Consider the following 15733-nt stretch of genomic DNA (forward strand, 5'->3'; position numbering starts at 1 on the left):
TCATCAATACTTATACCTACTGCCGAGAGTATTTAACTACCCTCCTTTAAAGTGTATAATAAACTGTAAAGGTGCCCATAGGTTTTCCCAAGAGTGAGGGCCTTCTCGAATTTTCCTGGATATGGAGCCTACATCAATCCTAGGAACACCTTAAGGTCTAGCCTTGTGCCCAGTTTAATCGAAATCGTTAGAGCCGTTTTTGAGAAAACCCAGTTTTGGCCTAGAGGAAAGTACCCTTGAAAAAAGGCCTAAGGAAAAAATTAAAAATTCGTCTGAAATTATGATCAAACTGAACCTATGTACCGAGTTTGAGAAAAATCGGTTGAAAATTGAAGGCTACAGCTTGGTAACAGACATACCGACGGACGCAACATTTTTTAAAAACCACTTTTTTGGAATCAGGGACCCTCAAAACGTGTATTTCCGTTGAAACCCCGATATCGATTTTTTTTCGATCACAATACTTTATTATATTTATAATATAATAAAGTATTGTGATCGAAAAAATTATTATATTTATAATATAATAAAGTAAAATATATTTTTTCATAGTTAACATTAGATTGATAAACGTATAATCTAATATTCGAATAAAGATAATAATAATTATAATATATTCGTTTTGTTTAGTTTATGAAACGCAATATATCATCGAAACACCTGATAATTGTGAATTAACAGAAATTCAAAAATACGGACTGTATTTTCTTTGTCGTTATGGAAAAGCAATTAATTTTCCAGTACGTTTATCAAATGCAAGCTCTGACTACACAGATGCAATAAATCGTGGTCACTTAAACCATCCTAGTGAGGCAGTATATCAATTTCTGAAAAAAACCCGCAGAATTTTTCACTAGCTATGGAAAATCATTATTGCATCTGCAGAATGTTTATGAGTTTATAACAAGAAGTATTCAGAAAGCTGTAAAACACTCACTTATCTTTCCTGAATACCACAAAATACGCGATAATGTTTTGGGGAATTTCATTTCCGTACGACTTCACATTCTTGATATAAAAGATATAACGGTGCAACCAGAGAACCAAAATTTTCTTGTTTTTAGTTCTCGAAGTGCATATATGCGTACGTATATCTAGAAAGGCTGTTGGCAAATAAATTGTTTAGATTTTTGCAATAATATTATAATATTTTAACAACCTGTTTTTTAAATTATATTACTAACTAGCTGACCCTGTGAACTTCGTATCACCTGCAACTTTTTTTTTTACAACTTTTGGTTCGTGATTATGTCAACCTTTAGACTCTAATTTATTTATGTCAAAAATTAACACTGGTTGTATTATCTACGGTTAAAATGGTATTAGGTTATTAAATGAAACTTGTTGGTCATTTTAACATGTTTTATGTGTTTTATTAACACAACAAAATATAATCAATACATAACAAAACATAATAAATATATCTATTCAATTTAAAGCTTTTTGATAAACTACGTTTTTAGTTTGGTTTTTCGGAGCATAAATATATAAAGACGATGGCTTTCCTACACGTGAACACGCGACATATAGTTGTCCATGCGAGAAGCATGGAAATTCTAAATTAATCCCGCAAACTTTCAACGACTGGCCTTGCTATTTGTTTATGGTCATCGCAAAGGCCAGGCGCACGGGTATGTTAATAAACATACACAATATAAACAATATGGGAATAAACACAAATAAAACAAAAGTAATGACAAACATTCTTCTTGAGTTTCTTCTTGAAATTTTTGGTTATGTTTTACAAACTGAATATAGATAAATAGTATAACTTCGCAGTATACTTGTACGTATCTTCCTATATATTGAACAATTTTGGTACACACTTGCAACCTTGAGGATCAAGCGTAACAATAGCGATTCCGATACAAAATTAACAAATTTTGATTTCTTTAGTTTAATTTTTGGGTTTTTTTAAATTTAGTTTAGTTTTGTTTTGCACAGCAATTTATTTTTATATATACAGATTTACTTGATCTCAGTATTAGGAATACTTTAGATATGTATATAATAAAAATATTTGTTATTATTATGGGAGTTATTGGAGCTAGCATGACAGTACTTTAGTTGACAGTTAATATGTAAACTGCTGGACACATTACCTATCAGGCATTGCAGGATTGAAATATCTCCTTTTATATTATTCTTGTCTATGTAATGAAAATTTAACCCGATAATTGATACGTCTGAATTAGGATTTGATAAGAGAACAAAATGGATGTTGATGGTACCACACTGTACAAGTAAATGCTTATCGTACACACATTACATAGAAAACATGTATATAATAATATTGAAATGAAAATGTTATGTATTATAATTGAAAAATCATTTTGACAGCTTCAATTATGAATTGTTATTTATTGTTTCAATTTATATGTCCGGAAATTTGCAATGTCAGAAATCAAAATAAACGGTACAATAATAATAATAATAACAGTACCATATCCTAGCTAGTAGTACTATCTTTTTGTTTATGTGTAACGTTCAAAAGTATACCATACCATACAAAATATATAGTTGAGACTGATTCATTGTTGTGCTGTAATTCTGTTGTGCTGTTACATTAAACGCTGTTATTACAGATTCATTATTTGTGTGACAAACAAAATGTGTATGGAAACATGGTGCTTATTTTTACTATTGAAATATTCTATACTTAAAACGTATATACAGGATGTCTATCAAGTTTCTAAAAATAAAGATTCTACTCTAAAAACAAAACGTTTTCTTGATAAGGCTCAAATTGGTACCTATCTACTTGGTATCTTGGTACCGAAATTTATAATTGATAAAAATTAAAAAAAAAAAAAAAATTTGGAAAACGGTTGACCCTGCAGGTCATCCCTGTAACTTCCCGCAAAGTATTGACTCATAACTTGTAAAATTTTTTTATCTATTCTGATGTTATATCCACTCGCATTTTATTGTAATTTGATCTTCGTAATATTTTTTAAATTTTCAAATCGCGATAACTTTAGAATGAATAAACCGATTTTCACGCGGTTGGTGACATTCGACGCAGTTTTTGAAGCTTCATGAAGAATCTTTAAGTTTCAATTGATAGAACAAAAAATTTTGAGGTTATTCCGAAAAACGCTTTTTTGGGTTTTCTTCCGTCAACGATAACTCACGAACGAATCAACCGATTTTGACCGGACTGGTGGTGATCGACGTGGTTTTTTGATGTTGAGAGCTGATAAGTTTTTGGAATTGATCGATACAGCCGTTTAAAAGTTATTAAAAAAAAAACCACTTAAAAAAAAATTATTTTTTTGCAGTTTTTTTGAGATTTCTCGAAATCTATCGGTTCGAATCGGTCCAATCAAATCGGACAAGCCGTTCAAAAGTTATGAGAGGTTTACATACATACACACACACACACACACACACACACACACACACACACTCATACATACATACAGCCATACAGACACCCTCGCGGAAGTAGTCAGGGAAGCTTCCTGGCACCTTAAAACGTCGAGATCTGATGAAAACTCGATTTTGGCAAAACGGGGTGAAAACAATAACTTCCCTATTTTCTTAGCGGGAAGTTAAAAAAAAAAAAAGAATGGAAGCAGACTGAACGATCAACGCACAGCTGAAACCGCTGGATATAGAAGCATGAAATTTTATGCACCCTTTCCTTAAATAATGTAAGTGAGTACTAAGAAAATATTTGTGAAAATTTATCCCCTAAGGGATAAATAATTTTATCCCATGTTAATAATTTTATAGTAGACAAATATAGATCAACTTTTATATGTTTTTTCAGGTTACTAAGGCTTTTTAACTTCATGTTGTTTATAATATTTACAGAGAATTTTAATTACTCTTCTCACAAGCGGTATGTAAGGAATGCCGCTTTATAAATTGAAAGTCTGATACTATATTTTATCGTTGTACGAAATATTTGAAACAACGATTGATATACAGCTATATATTTAAAGTTCTAACCGACAGAAAAAGTCGAGGACAAAATGATTGAAGATCGAAATTTGAATTATTTTAAAAGATTTCTAATGAAAAGCAAGTGTAATAGATTTTCTTATAAAATCAAATATCTCAGAAAGAATATTTGATACAGAACTACAAATAGTTATGTTTTTATGTTCTGTTTCTATAAAATATCTACTAAATTTTTTCTTTCCTCTCATGAACGCTATGTTCCTATTCATATTTTAAGTATTAAAATTGGCATACAATTTCTGTTCAAACTAAATGTTATTCACAATTCAAAAAAACAAAGTAAACTCTAGTTTTTATCATATCTGTAAAAGAAGAATCTGGCTGACAAATGTTTCTTAAATGATGTAGATGTGCACTAAGAAGGTATTTTAAAAATTTTCGTCTCCTAAGGGGTTCAAAATAGGGTTGAAAGTTTGCATGAAAGTGGATCAATTTTGAAGTTGAAAATGCAAGAAATGTTATATAAGTTCATGGTTCAAAACAAAAGTTGCTGTATTACTTACTATTTTCAAAAAATTTATTCTTCAAGGGGCTAAAATAGGAGGTGAAAGTTTATATGAAACTTTGTCAATTTTTAAATTAGAAATATACAAATTGTTACATGTGCTCATGGTTTGAGACAGGAGTATACTGTATCACTTTTTTATTTCATTCTATAAAGAAGCACAGCGAGGTCCGTGTCCGAATGCCACGATATTTTCTAAGGGGACGAAAGTAAAGTTAATGTTTAGGAGGCATGTTAAGCGAGGACAAGTGGGTTGGAGGATAGCGTGAAGGTCCTCAAAGATGGCATCATTTATATTGCGAGTAGTAAGTATATATAGGAAATAAGTGAGAGAAAGATAGGTTCTCTAAATGAATCAATGATTCACTAAATAAATCATGTTTGGAATCCATCGAAATGAATCATTATCACGAGCAAAGTCGTGGGCAAAAGATAGTTTTTATATAAAAATTGAATTTTCTAAAATAAAGCCAAATTATTGATTTTAGACACTCCTATCATAGATTTTCTATCAAAACGTGTTCATTTAATTATGTTTATTTTTATCAATTTTACCCATGTATGGTTTTTTTCAGGCAAGTCTATACAAGTATTTTCGACATAAAATTATCGTTCCTCTGAAACCAATTTCGATTTATTAACAGATCGGTATAGTTACCTGTTAACCTATAGTTACCTATTAATTTATGCTGTTCATTTGGTATGAACAGGTCTACCCCGATCTTTTAACCAATGCGAAATTGGTATCAGAAGAAAGATAATTTCCTTACGCAAGTAATGGCTTAGGCTTGCCTGAAAAAAACCGTTCATGGAAAAAAAATTGATTAAAATTATTTTAATTAAAAAAAGCTATGAACACTTTTCGATAGAAAAATTTTGATCCGATGGGTGGAGATCGAACTTATACCGTCTCTTGTACTATTATACCATATAAAAATATCGTTTATTAGGTAATAATACAAGCTTAGAATGTGAGGCAATATTATTGGTTCTAGTATTTTGAAGTAGTTTTGAGGTAAGTTTTTTTCGTTTTTCAAAAATATAGCACTAGACTTTCTAGTTAAAACTATCTACCAATTTTCTACTCTCTATCCGTTATAGTGTTGGAGTAAATGGATACCAAAGTATGTCCTTAATTTGCGTCCTCACGGAAAAACAATGATACGAAAAAATGTTTCAAACAAAAGTTGAAATTTTTTATAAACAACAATTGTTACATTTAAACTTTTGTTCTACCTCTAACGATTTTCAAGGTCGGTCCTACCCGAGACTCAATTGATCTGTCTATGTTGTTCCTTTACGAACTCACACTCACTTTTTACGTTCTGAGTACGCTATAAAAATTTTAACTTTATATATCTGTTCGTTTTTGAGTTGTTGATGTTGGATGGACAGACGGAGAAACGGGGAAATAGAAAAGTACTAATGAGGTGATTTTATAACTTTACAAACTTTTGACTAAAATGAGCATACTTTGATATATAATTAATACATACAGAGTATAAAAATTCACGTACCTGCCTAATCTTATCATTTTTACAACCCAAGTACGAAATTCCAAGCTTGGCTATAAAATTGGCTGATCATTGGTTTGCTGAATCTTTCCCAAGCCTTGGGGAAGACTAATGAACCAAGTTTGTAATAAATTCATATTCATGCTTTTTGATGGAACGCATTTATGAGACTAGTACATTTAAACTATTTCCTTAAGTGTTTGGTTTTGGTGAAAATCGAAATAAAAGCTGTAAAATTAGGAAAAAAAGATAATTCTGCGAAAAATATTGTTTTGTCTTGAGAATGGAAAGGATCGTACTACTTCAGAATAAAAGTAAATTTTCTAGAGTGTATTCATCAAAAGGAAAACAGACAACGTGAAGATAGCTTTCAGAATTTAATATGAGTCATTAGATTTAAGTAATTTCTCAATCTATTTCCTACTATATTCAGTAAGTAAAATTTGATGTGTCACTCTTCTGCTTTTTTTTACAGAAGCCCATGTATAAGAAAATGTTATAAATGCCCCCACGTCAGCAATGTTTACAAACATTATTACATATTTACTGATAATTAAGTAAACCTTAAGTTGATAATGGAATAGGTTTTAATTTTATTTTTCGAATAAATTTATATATACAATTTAGAATGTGATAAAAATGTCTTTAAAATGCCTTAAAATAACTCGGAAAAAAATAAAGTTGCAAAAAAAAAAAAAAATGCAATGTAAAATATTGTATTGTATTTTGCGAAAAAAGAGCTAAATTTTTTCCCTTTAAACTTTTTTGTAACTATATTATTTTTCGAGTTATTTAACGATAAAGACAATTTTTTCGTGTTTTTCGATTTGCATTTAAATTGCAATATTTTTAAAACTATTTATTTATTTAAAACGGTTTTCTTTAAACTGGAGGAACTTTCCCCGCCTATTATTTTAAGGATTTTGTGCATTTACATTCAGGATGTGATACTGAACCTATTTAAATAATAAAATAAGTCTTGCAGTGAAATAAGTTCATAATTATGGATGAAAATGTAGATTGTGTATTTTGTGCATTTGACCTTCTACCGCGTCTGGGGGAGTGTTAGCCCCTTCGGATTTTTCGGACTTTTTGTTCTATCTTTTGCGGTTTACAAGATGGGTCCTACGGACCGTAGACTCAATTGACCAATGTTGCTCATTTACGAACTCGACTTCACTTTTTACGACCTGAGCATGCCGCACAAATTTCAAATTGATATCCTTTTTTCGTTTTTGAGCTGTCGTGATGACAGACGGACAGCCGGAAATTGACTAATTAGGTGATTTTATGAACACCTATACCAACATTTTGTTCATAGCATCAAACTAATTTTTCAGTGTTACAAACATGGGACTAAACTTAGTATACCTTGATACATTTCATATATCTACATGGTATAAAAATGGTACAAATTTCTTTTCATTATAACTCTGTTAATTTTCATGTAAATGACTTGAAAGATTTTTCATTTTCAAGGTTTTTTAGAGTACTTAAAAAGTTTATGATATTTTTTTTTTCTTAAAAAATCGACAAATTGTTTAGTTATTTATCGTTTAATACTCCGAATTTCAATCGCCAATAACTCGGAAAGTAATGACTTTTCAAAATATATTTAAATGACACTTTTTACTACGATTTAAGTGTTTTATTGATTTCCATTGCCATTTTCAACATATGTTTTCCGCCCATTAGAGGTGGTTACGATATCCTGGGCAGAAGTACCACAAGGTACCATATAACTCTTGATCTAGAGGGTGAACAAAGCTTAAACGAAAGAAAGAATTTAGAGATTTTAGCCTCGTGTACTGGAGTATTAGGAGTGATTTAAAATTTTAAATATATAAAAAGTTCTGACAATAGAGATAGACCATTATCTTAAACACCATTGGAAACATGCTATATTTTATAATCATCCTTCCGTAATTTATATTAAAAATAAACAAAGCATTTAACTTTTTTAATAAAAACAAGTGAAAACAAACAATTGACTGAGTTAATTGTTGAAATACCATGTATATACAGTGTTGATGAAGCAATCGTTTGTTTTTTTGACGTCACGTTAATAAAAAAAGATATCCACTTGTAAATAGCTACACACACACACTGATTTTCCCATATTAATGCATACTATAAAATTTGCACCTAATAAGCGCCCTCGTGGGTAAACAGTGAAGTTTACAAAAAAATTTTTCAAATAAAAGTTGTTTATTTTTTTATAAAGAACATTTTTTACATTTAAACTTTTGTTCTATCTCTAACGGTTTACAAGATGGGTCCTACGGACCCAAGACCCAATTGACCCATATTGCTCATTTACGAACTTAACCTCAGTTTTTAGGTCCTGAGTACGCTATAAAAATTTCATCTTGATATCTCTTTTCGTTTTTGAGTTATCGTGTCCACAGACGGACGGACGGACGGACAACCGGAAATGGACTAATTAGGTGATTCTATGAACACCTATACCAAAATTTTTTTCGTAGCATGAATATTTTTAGGCGTTACAAACTTTGGACTAAACTTAATATACCATGTATATTTCATATACATGGTATAAAAAAAGACCAAAACGAAATGAAACATTTAAATATAGTTGAAACGTATATTTATTATGACCAACAATTTATACAGATGATTAATTAAAATTTAAATTATATTAAATTATTTTAATAAAAAAATATCCTTTGAGTTTAGATGTCATATGGACAAAACAATACATACAATAATAAAATATAATAACAATAATACTAATAATAGCATACCTTTCTTTCTATTCACTTTTTAATAAAAATTATTAAAAAAATAATAAATTTCATGTCAACAGTTTTATCTGTTATGCGTAACCTGTTTAAACAACACTTTTTATACCATGTATATGAAATATACCAATGTATACTAAGTTTAGTCCCAAGTTTGTAACGCTTAAAAATAATGATGCTAGGAAAAAAATTTTGTCATAGGTGTTCATAAAATCACCTAATTAGTCCATTTCCGGTTGTTCGTCCGTCCGCCCGTCTGTGGACACGATAACTCAAAAACGAAAAAAGATATCGAGCTGAAATTACAGCGTACTCAGGACGTAAAAAGTGAGGTCAAGTTCGTAAATGAGCATCATAGGTCAATTGGGTCTTGGGTCCGTAGGATCCATCTTGTAAACCATTAGAGATAGAACAAAAGTTTAAATTTAAAAAATGTTCCTTATCAAAAGTTAAACAACTTTTGTTTGAAACATTTTTTCGTAAACATCACTGTTTACCCGTGAGAGCGCCAACTAGGCGGAAATTTTATAATATGTACTATACTTGATTATCAGTTATGTATGTGTCACATGTTTGTATGTGTAATGTGATACAGTAATCAACACTGTCTATACATGGTAGTTCAACAATTAACTCAGTCAATTGTTTGTTTTCACTTGTAAACTTAAAGGTGTTTTGATATCAAAACGAAAGTGGTACCACAAAACTGAATTTTTTGTGACAATTTATGAGTATTTAATAAAATAGCCCTTTTTCAGGAGGTATATGAAGACGTCGTAATAAATGTTGTTTTTTTAGTCAATAAGTGCTTTTAAAAACTTTTTACCATTAACATAAAAAACTTTTATCAATATTCCCCAAGTTTTAAGCTTTCAAATCATACCAAAACTAAGAACTGTGCAAAAAAATGAAAAATTATTTTTGATAAAAATACTGACTTTGATAGTTAGTTTCTCCTTAACCGTTCAGAGAATCGATATGAATTTTCCACAAAAGGCGTATAAAAAGAACAATAAATAAAATTTCTAATTTTTTTGAATCATTTTCATTTTTTTGGTATCGAAATATCTTAAATAACCGACTTCAAAAAGAAATTGGCTGTCAGAAATTCTTTGTCAAATTGTTAATTGTTTGGGGTTCTTGCTTTGGAAGTTGGTAGTTTGATCTGTTAAAAGTTTTTTAACTTTAATTTAGAAGGAGATTGTTAATTTCCAATTCTCTCGAGATTATAAGTTATTTGAAACTAGAAAACTGGTCAACTTTGCCAGTATTTAGAAGATCAGATCAATATCTTTGTAAATAAATATTACGATATTCATTCTCACACCATAAATTCATTAAAAGTCACAAATTCAATAAATATAAAAAAAAATTATTCTTAATAAATACAAATTTTTAAAAGTAGTGTCTCTCCCTTGCCAATGTTAAGTTTCTTTTTTGTTTTCTTTCATGTATTAATTATAAAATATTTATAATTCATATATTTTTTTAAAAATATTTTTTGATACGGCTAGGTAAAAATATCGAACTCTGTATCTCCTATAAGTGATGAGTTTTGGTAAAATTTGACGCGTATTTAACAAAATAATCAGCTTTTTTATTATATAAACGTCTCGCACCGTAATCAGTAGTTTTCTTGCAAAGCATTTTGTTTATTAGTAATTTAGGCGCTCCATGGGTTTTTTTTCAGTATTAGCTAGCTTCTTTCAATCAGGTTGGACGTCATATTTTCGGTTCGCAATAATTTTAGGCAATTAATGAAATATAAGGATTGATTGGTTGAAAAATGTTTCTTAAATGACAAAAGACCAGTTATCAAATTTATGCAATGACTTATTCGTGTGTAGACAGACCAGCCGCGTGAACGGTATCAGCCGATAACGAGAAGGCGTTTAACGTGTTAGCGTTTGACAATTGAACGAACAGGTTCTGGGTTCAATGGATGAGAAAACAGTTACAGACTATGCATATTTAAGATAGCAATTGTTTAAAATCGAGCAATCGGTAAAAAAAATGTTTGATGTTTCATATTACTGTTATTGAATATGACCGTTAATGATCAATGAATGCTAGCATATAATGTGTTTGATATCCCACGCTTATAATCAATTGATTTGCATGTAATTAGTTGCAAATTAATTATTAAGTGCATTCATAAGCTGTATTTGATATGTAAACTAGACACTCAACCCCTATTTTGTTACATCATAGACATTCATTATAATTAACCTCTATGGTGTTATGTGTAGGCTGTTACATTAATTAATAATATAAAAATGTGTAACATAAATACTACAATCATCATGGTTCTTCACGTCTTAAAAAATTCAAATTCGCTGAAAATTGTGGAAATATAATATGATTGGTTCAAGAGAAAAAAATTATAATAAAAAATTTGAAAAAGGCGAGTAAAAGACATGTATTTCAATCATTCATGCGGTTGCGCCGCCACGAGTGTGTTCAGTATACTAACTGACTGTCAACGTTTCTTTGCACGGTTTTTATTCGTAGTCTAGTGCCATTACAAAATTTTGGGGGATTTAAATTACGCAACAACATTATTCATGCACCAATTTTTAAGTGAAGAATATGTGGTGGTATTCTCGGTGGGTTGAGTATGAGAAACTCGACAGGATAGTGAACAGTATCTTCTACCTCCATGACTGTATCTACAAACTTACAAAGTACAGAAAATCCGTTTGAACTACAGAAAATCCGTTTGGATAGGAATTCTGTAAAATCTGTTCTTATTGGACGGCTATGCCACGAAAGAGGTAAGTATGCGAAATTTGAAATTAATCGGACCAATAGTTTCAAAGATTTCGTGATGAGTCAGTCACTGGTCAATCGCTTATAATGCTTAAATTTATTTAATAATGCCTTTCCATAACTAGTGAAAACTTCTTCACAGAAATTCAAACAACAGAAATTACCAGAAATTCAAACATACGGACTGTATTATTTTTGTGGTTAGGCAGTATTTGTTTCGTCCTCTGCTTGCGAAAACTACTAACAGATAAACTTTCCTCTACATGAAAACTACTAACTAAACATACTCTTATATATTTCATATATAGAGTACAAAAACTAATAAAAATCATTTAAGAAGACAAGTTTTTAGGAAAAGGGCTCTCATACGATGAAAGGAGAAAAAAGGCAAAAGTAGAAAAAGAAATTTTTAGATAAGGCCCCCACACGGAAACACAAAAAATTCCTCGGTTCTCACCATTATAAATCCCGATTCCAATGTCTGTGACCAGCCCAAAATCTTACTCTAGATCCACGCCTGTTTTCAGGTAAATTAATGGTAAAATAGGTCTAATTTTAAAATTTAAAAAATTTTCGTGTTATATCTCCTATATTTTTACTTGTACCTACAATTCATACTTTTCCCATTCTCAACAAAACAACTTACCCCCCTCCTTGTTATTTGCATGCGACGCTCTTGCTGGTTAAGTAGTTTGAAATAAAAATCCATTAAAAGTAAAATTTACGAATTTTTAAAAACCCCCGACAAATTTTTCCGTTACGGAACCCTAAACTCGAACTTGAAACATATCTAAGAACAATCTTCATTAAATTACGTTTTTCCTTAAAGCCTTTTTCAAACTGAGCCGGTTTAAAGATAATCGCAAAATCTTTAGTTTTTCCGGGTACGGAACCCTAAACTCATTATTTGCTGGCGACGCTCTTGCTGGTCAAGTAGTTTCAAATAAAAAAATTAAAAAATAGTTCTCGAATATTTTATATCCATTAAAAGTAAAATTTACGAATTTTTAAAAACCCCCGACAAATTTTTCCGTCACGGAACCCTAAACTCGAACTTGAAACATATCTAAGAACAATCTTCACTAAATTACGTTTTTCCTTAAAGCCTTTTCCAAACTGAGCCGATTTAAAGATAATCGCCAAATCTTTAGTTTTTTCGGGTACTGAACCCTAAACTCATTCTTGAAACATAACTTAGAACACTCTCCATTAAAGTACCTTTCATAAGAAACAAAAAAAATTCAAAATTGATTCATCCGGTTAGGTGGTACGGCAGGCACACAAACATTGCGGTCAACTTCACAACACCCCCCTTTTTTTTAGTTAGGGGGTTAAAAATAGATGAAATCATGAATATGCACTTCTTCAAAACATTCAAGGATATTTTTATTTGTTATCCTTCCTCCACGTCTTACAATGTTTTGGACTCGCTTTCACTTAATATTCATTATTATTATCATAACGGAAGAAAATCCCTTATTCGTAGAAAAAAACATGACAGAGCTTAAAAAATTAAATGAAAAAATCAAAGTTATAGAGATAAATTTACATAATACACAATTGAATGAAATAAAGAAAACAATATGCAATAACAACAACAACAACAAAAAACATGGCAATTTGTTTAGAAAATTTATTAAATTTCTTCAGTTCCATATATGCAATAAAAAAAGATGGAGATATAAAACACGCGGTAACATGAAATAATGGTTATAAGCGCCGGCGTCGTGATGCTTTTACTACATACACATTTCATTTTCCACACATAAATGGGTATTCGTATACCATGCGTGCAATGTACTTTGAACGTTAGTGTCAGTTTAACATTTCGAGAAGACGTTTATATATCACATACGCTCTGGAAAGTAGTTATGACGTGAAAGTTTTTACGATATGATTAAACGGATAATATCATCAACTCAAGTTTTGGACAATATTACTTTACTTAAATCAAAATAACTTAAATTTATTTATTTATTTTTTTTTTTAAATAAACAATTAATGGCTGAGACTAAATAATTAAATAAAATTTAGTAAAATAATAATAATTAATAAAAGATAATTCAGTAAATTAACATCGAAATGACAATAAAGATAATGTTACCGTTCCATGTTGTTATGTTTAATTATTGTTATTGTGTGCTGATGTTGTTTGTAGCAGTTTTTATAAGTGGGACATGTATTGTTTATTGTGATCCTATCGGTAAGTTTTAGATTTTTTGTAATTTATTTATTTTGAAAGTTAGTTTTTAAAAATCATATTAAAGTGATTCGGCTGTCACGTGACTAGGTCCAACTAGGCAATTTGTATGACGAAAATGTAAGAAAATTCTCTAAAACAAAAGTTTTTTATGTTTCCTTTTTCGAAAAGAAAATGTAATGTTATTTTTGCATAAAAAGTATCTGTGCTTAACTTTCTTCATGACGATTACTTTTTGGAAGCTCATTCGTTGTGAGTTCTTTCGTACTTCGTAAAAAGGTACTGTGTTAAAAATCACAATTTTACAATGAAATATTTCAAAATTTTTCCTGCAAAAGGCCTCAAATTTGTGTTTATTGTGATAAAGAGGCTTTGAACTATCATTTACCGCAAAAAAATGAATATTCACCGTATTTGCTCAAACACCGGAACCACTTTAACACAAGCAATACATAACAAATTAAAGTTGTTGTTACGTGAAATAAGTTACAAATTTAGGAAATAAAAAAATGTTAAGGAAGGTCCCTCGGCAATAATAGAAAAAATATATTAGTAGATAAGGACCCGAATTTTTAGTATGTTATAGTTAACGAAATATATTATTGTATAAAAAAAAAATTTGGGTATCTTACCGTTCAATTAAGAGAGTTTTTATTAATTAAAAATACACAAAATAACATACCATTCTCATAACAGGTTATGTTATTTTGAATTAATAAAAACACTCTTAATTGAACGGTAAGATACCCAAATTTTTGTTTTATACAATAATATATTTCGTTAACTATAACATACTAAAAATTCGGATCATTATCTACTTATTTATTTTTTTCTACAACTGGCGAGTCACCCTCCTTAATAACTAAAAACAATGCGTTTCTTGTACAACACAAAAATGGCTTGATTTTTCGTATGTTTTCCCAGCATAAAAATTGAAAGAAATATGCTTTAATTCGCTTCATACGTATGTTAGTATGTCACGGAAACTTTGAACATAATTTTGACTCCCTTCAAAACGTCGGATTAACGCCGTATCAAGATTTTCAGGATGAACGATTTCTATATCTGAAAATATATACATTTATTTGCGCTCCCACCATATTTATACTGAATTTTTGATAAATAATAGTCTAAAAAAATTAAAAAACACAAAATAAATAATAGTATTAAAAAACTAGAAAACACGCTTCTGTAATTAGCTGAACTAAAAGGTAGAAAATAATTTCATTTAAAATCGTAAAAAAGTGTGGAGTACATTTTAAGATTTTAAAATGACTTTGCTGAAATGAAACAATATCTGTCTACAAAATATCTACAATAATTAAAATTTTGCTCCCTACGTTTTTCTACGATAAAATGATTTTTTTTAATTTAAAGAAATTCTTTTCTACCTTTTAGTTCAGCTAGTTACAAAAGCGTGTGTTTTAGTTTTTTTAAACCATTATTTTTTTTAATAAATTCTTTTCCATTATCTAAAACACACGAAATTATATATCTAGAGTTTTAAAATAACGTCCAATTATTCTTCATTCTCGCCCGCCCACACAAATTCTAACAAAAATTTCCATCGGGTTTTTCGAGTTGGTATTAAATTTGTAAGTAATTCGCTTAGTTTATTTGTGGAGTTTTAAGAATATATATTGGACTTTTTAAGTGATAAAAATAAAAGTTTAACTTCAATATGAAAATCTTAAATATTTATATTTATGAAAATAAAGCAACAATTGAAGAATATTCATACTGTAATAAGAAATAATGGGATTAACAAATCAAATAGTTACTTTATCTGACAAATAATTTCTTTATTTATCGCATCTAACAAGCCCCAAAATACAATTTGGGATAAATTTTTACGCGATATTTTATGCGGACAACTTAATTTTTTGATTCAAATTAAAATATATTCGTTTTAGAACTACATCATTGCATTTTTTAATTTCCGACTTACAATAAAATTACAAATTGTTTCAATCGTCCCGAAAGGAAAAGTCACTTTTTCAACAATTGACCTATA

The sequence above is a fragment of the Chrysoperla carnea genome, chromosome 1, assembly GCF_905475395.1.
Source record: "Chrysoperla carnea chromosome 1, inChrCarn1.1, whole genome shotgun sequence".
Lineage (NCBI taxonomy): Eukaryota > Metazoa > Arthropoda > Insecta > Neuroptera > Chrysopidae > Chrysoperla > Chrysoperla carnea.